Below are 5781 nucleotides of genomic sequence, written 5' to 3' on the forward strand. Positions count from 1 at the left end.
AACTCCAACTCTTCTTCAACAATAGTGGTTGTCAACCTTTGACATCTTGGATGAGTGCACATGGTTGGTACAATAATAAATGGTTGTTGCACATTAATGGCAACCAACCTAACAATACCAATTCAGCGAGGCTTAATTTTTTGACAGGGATTAATATTCCAATATCCAGTTGAGGGAGAATTATATATATCCAACTAATGAGCTCACAGGATCAGCACATGAATTGCAGAAGAAGATCTTCAAACTGCTAGTCCCTGTAGGATAAAATAAATCCCTTACCTCGGATTCAATCTGCAAAAAGCTTGAACTTTTGTCACCTTAACCAATCATTTTAGTAATGGAAGCATGGGCCTCGTGCATAATGTTTTCAAATCAGAAAACAAAGGAAAAGAAAAATGCATTTCTAACCTTATTTGGCAAGTGTCTTCATCTGAGGGGATTCTGATGGAGAATTCACTGCTGCCTCCCTAGCTTCAATCATGACTGCGATGACCTCTCTCATTGTTGGCCTATTAAGTGGAGATGTGCTGGTGCACGCAACGCAATTTTGAGAACTAGAGACATTTCCTCTGTTGTGCTTTTCTGACATCAAATATCTCAGATGTTGACACTGAATCATGAATTGATCTTCTAACCCATATAACCACGTCCCCTCCTTGGTCTAGATGTTGAACAGGCGGTTTCCCGGTAATCAGTTCCAGTGGAATTGCTCCGAAGCTATAGATGTCACGTTTCTCAGTCATTTTCAACGTGTGAGCATATTCTGCACATAGGAAGGAAAAAAAAAAAAAACATTTACTAACTTGATACCGTTGAATAATTTAGCACAACCAAGATAGACAAGTGTTCGGTTCGTATTTTCAAATGATGGGCGTAACTGGGCCAACGTAACGATTTGAACCCGCAACAGTAGACATGGAGTTTGAGCAGGGAAAATCAATCAACTTCACCAAGCCAGAGTCTCCTACATGAGCTTGAACTACTCCATCCAACAAAATGTTGTTCGACTTTTTATCGCGGTGAATGTTTCAAGGCTTGCAATCATAATGGAGATAGCACAAACCCTCTGCTGCTTCAAGACCACTATTATATCTAGCATTCCAGTCCAGTGAACATGTTTAGACACTGCCAAGAAGATGATCTCCAAGGCTCCCATTTGGCATATATTCATATGGGAGAATACTGTAGTTCTGATGGCAGCAGAAGCCAAAGAGCTTAACAATATTACGGTGGTGGTGGTTGGTTTTATGGTTGGAGTTGAAAAAAATTATTTTATAAAAAATATTTTTGGTTGAGGTTAATTTAATATTTATATATGTTTGGTTAAAATTATGGTTAAAATTAAGATTGAATAAAAAATAATTTAATGTGTTTGATGATATATGTTAATATTAATTATTTTTAATTTAAATATTGTAGATTTAACTATTGTTATTATATCATGAAATAAATAATACTTTATATAAATTTTTTTTATTGTTTCGTTATATTATTTATAATTTTATCATGTATGAAATTCATCTGACAAGTATTATAGTTTTCATGATTTTTTAAGCACATAATAAAATTAAATAAAATATTGTTAGAAATAAAATTGGAATTACAATTAAATTCTGCAAATGCTATATCATCATGTGATCTCCTTTTAATTTATATAGTGTTATTAAACAGTATTAAACACTAGTTTTTTTAAAAAAATATATATATATTTTTTTTAAATAATTTTTCTTGTGAACCGTGCATATAAATAAAATCACTATTTTTCATGTGAACCGTGCATATAAATAAAATCACTATACTATTACGCGTTAACAAATGTGCAAGGTGAATTAATTCACTCTGCACTCACTTTATACTGTTCACTTAACAAAAGTGAAAAATGTCAACAAAGCAAGTGCATCTTGCTTCTCCCTGAACTGCGTTTCTGTGCTTTTTTTTATGAATCTATGTTTTAAAAACACCGGTTACCACTTTAACCAAACAAACATTTTTTTATGGTTCTTTTAAAACATAACCATCATCATGTAGACAAACACTCTCTATCTTAGAATGGAAGCTGTGGTCACAACTAGCTGCTTCACTACGAGACTTCAGCTTTTTTATGGTGATTACCTCTATTAGGTTAATGCATGCCATGTGATATTATTATATCCATAAATATATATATATATGTAAACTTAATTTATTTTTAATATTTATATAATATTAAATTAATAAATCTAATATTTGATTTATAAATATAGAGTAAAGACAAAATTTATGGGATGAAAATGTTTTGCAAAGAAAATTATAAAGTTGTTATAATTATAAAATTTCTATTGTATCAAACCATTGTTCTTAAAATTTTCTTGGTCGATACTCTTTTAAATATTAGACATTCATTAGAGTCGTAAATACTAGTATATATTATGCATTTTCCTTTATGACGGGAAGTAGTTGTTCTCATAAGTTGAGGTACAAAATACACATAAAACTAATATATAGGTGTTTGTTATAACATAAGTACACTTAACTGACCTGTATAAGAATTCTATATGAAGAGATCATTAATGTTTATGAAAAAACTCTTGTGACGATTGTATAAGTAATTCTTAAATATAAGATCACTAATTTATTTTATATAGAGAATATTATTCTTTGTTCATATTACATGTTATCTTAATTGAAATAACAAAAGGGAAAATATTGAGTATAACATAAACTATATGAAGATACTCAAGTGATCAAGAGAGGATTTATCATCCTAGATCAATTAAAAATAAATATTTCATATGTTCTTAAATAATATTAACTAAGAAATCCTTGGTCAAGAAGTAATGAAATTTAAAAATAATTTTAAATCTTATTCAAACGATCAATGACTATTATGTAAGGAATAAATATGATTTAACATGGAAAACATTTATGCTTTAAAGTTAAATCAGAATATTATTAATGAAATGATATTAATTACATTGAGAAACCAGTTACTGAAAGATTAAGTCAAACCACTAATAATTTTTATAATATTTAGAGGATTATGACACATTAATAAACAATGCATCTAATCTTTAAATATAAATTAATCAATTATTAAATTAATAATAAATTAAATTTTTTAATTTATTTAGTTTTACTTAATTAGAATTAGAATTTATATTTGAGTTAATATATTAAGAATTTAATGGGTCACACACATTAAAAACTATCAGTCAAAAATTAAACTGGGATAATTTAATTAAGTATGATTTAATTAAAATATATTTTAGAAATTAAAAACTTAAATATAATTAATTTATAGATTCTATTTTTAGACCTAGAAAAATCAAGTGAGAACTTGATTGGATTAATTTCTAAAATTATCCTAAATTAATATATAAATATTATACAAAGAGAAAATTGATATTTTACCAATTTATAGGGTTTTTTGTATTTCTCTATAAATAGTAAGTAATATCTCTTATTATTAATGATTGTGAAAAAACTACATAAGTAATAGAATAAAAAACTAGCATTTTAGACATAATAATCTATAAGATTTTTAATTGATAGTTCATGTAAATTACTGTTAAAAACCGAAAAATTGAATGATTTGTGATTTGCGATAGCTTAATATTTAAAAAATTATTCAAAATAAAAAATATCAAATCTTCATATAGTAAATTCTTAAATAATTTTAAATCTATTTAATAATATTCTAAAAACTCCTCTATAATTTTGATTTGTTATTTACACGGAGTGTATAACATATTCATAACCCAACAACTTCACCATCGGCCATAAAAAGCCCTGTACACTGTGCCACAGGCTCGCCTTCCTATAACTGCATCTTCTGCAAAATTTCTAGTAACATATTTACCAGAAGGTCATTATTTCTACCACATCATGCCTTGTTGCATCTTCACGAGGAATAAAAGCAGGTTGACTACGAATCATAGCCCAACAAATTCCCACTATGAAAAACACAGAAAGTAACCCAATAGTGCCAGAAATAATGGCCACTAGTTTCGCTCTGCATGAACTCTCCTTGATCCAGTTTTTGTTAGGAGTAGGAAATGGGATCACTGGATGACAATGTACGTACCTGATTTGCACGAGCCATTGCTGCCAGCAAAGTTTGTGGAGTCCATTCGTAGAAATGCAGGATTATTTGGCACTGTTCCTACCAGGTTACTGTTAGACTAGAAGACTGAACAGCTCACTGAAAGATGCCAGGAACGTCACCGACAAGTTGGTTATCGTTCAAGTAGAGTGATTCCAACAGCTGAAATTTCCCTAAATCATTGGGAATTTTACCATAAAGACGATTATGGCTAATGTTGAGAGCAGCAATCCGGAGACTATCAAGTTGACCAAGCTCGACAGGTATGGCACCAGAAAAAATGATTTCCTCGCATTTGCAGCTCTGTCAGTCTGCTTAGACTGCCTAAGGTACTTGGAATTTCTCCGGTCAACCTGTCGTCTGAAAGCTTCGGGATTTCTACGTTCACTAGCTTGCCAATTTCCTCTGGAACAGAGCCAGTGAATTGGTTCCGACTAAGATCAAGCCTCTGAAGTCCTATGCAATTTCCCATGTCACGAGGGATGTCTCCTGAGAGCCAATTGGAAGAAATGTTGAATGCAACAAGCTGTGTCAGGTTTCCCATCTCAGGAGGAATTTTCCTAGTAAAATAGTTATCTGACTAGAACAACCTCTTCAAATTCCCGAGCTTACCTACACCAGGGTCATAGACCCCGAGAATCGATTTTGATATATATCAAGAGAAGAAAGATTCTGAAGTTGATATAAATCAACTGGGAGACTTCCAATAAGCAGGTTACCACCTAGCATTAGCTGTTTATAAGACTTGCAAGTTTTCAGACCAAAAGGGATGTTTCCAAACAACCTATTTGATCCAAGGCTCGAAAACATCAGTTTCTCATACTTGCACAGGTATGAAGGTATGTTAACAACAATATTGTTGTCAGATAAGTCAAGGACAGAGAGGTTACTATTATACTCAATGAGGAAAGGAATATGACCCTCAAGATAATTGCTGAAAAGCTACAACTCCTCTAGATATGTTAGGTTTTGAAACTCTATAGGAATCGTACCTGTCAGATTATTTATAGACAGGTCAATATTTTGTAACTGTGTTAACTATCCAAGTTCCCTGGGAATACTTCGCTGAAGGTTATTCTCAAAAAGGTGAAGCAAGCGGACATTAGGAATACAACGCAATTCTTTGATGAAAAAGGTGAACAGGTCAATGTGGTAGCTTGAAAGTTACAAGAGGGGTGAAAAACGCTAGAGATGAGACATGGAAATTCTTTAATCATCGATCAATAACATTCTTTCTTCTCCGCCATTGTTGCCAGACCTGCCATTCTCCACCATTGTTGCCACCATGTGCTTCTTGACTGTGATGTGTCTTCCCTTCTCGGTTAGTGGGTGTGCAGGGAATCTACATGTCTCTTCTTCCGACTCACATTAAAGAGATCATGACCTTGCAACATTCTATTATTAACGAAACAACTATGCCAAACAAGATATTAAAATATGCACAAATAATTACAATTAAACAGTTTGATGTGTTATGATTGCGTATAAAATGGTGTAAAAGTCATGAAAAAAGAAGTATAATCATTCTCTAAATTTTGATTTCTAGAAATGATTGCTTCCTATAGAAGCATAATATTACTTCAACTTTTATTAGAGCTCTAGGCGCAGGGACGCGCCAATAGAAGCATACTGCCTAGAATTCAACACCAATAGACAGCGGCAACCTTGCATAGACAAAGATAGGGCTGGAAGATAGATTT

The 5781-nt window shown here is 31.9% G+C and overlaps 1 pseudogene; it reads right to left on the reverse strand.

Annotated features, from left to right (window-relative positions):
• Positions 1 to 409: 409 nt before the first annotated feature.
• LOC105114270 (leucine-rich repeat receptor-like serine/threonine-protein kinase At1g17230) lies at positions 410 to 5356 on the reverse strand (annotated as a pseudogene).
• Positions 5357 to 5781: the final 425 nt, after the last annotated feature.

This window comes from Populus euphratica, unplaced genomic scaffold (assembly GCF_000495115.2).
Source record: "Populus euphratica unplaced genomic scaffold, PopEup_1.0 scaffold507.1, whole genome shotgun sequence".
Taxonomy (NCBI): domain Eukaryota; kingdom Viridiplantae; phylum Streptophyta; class Magnoliopsida; order Malpighiales; family Salicaceae; genus Populus; species Populus euphratica.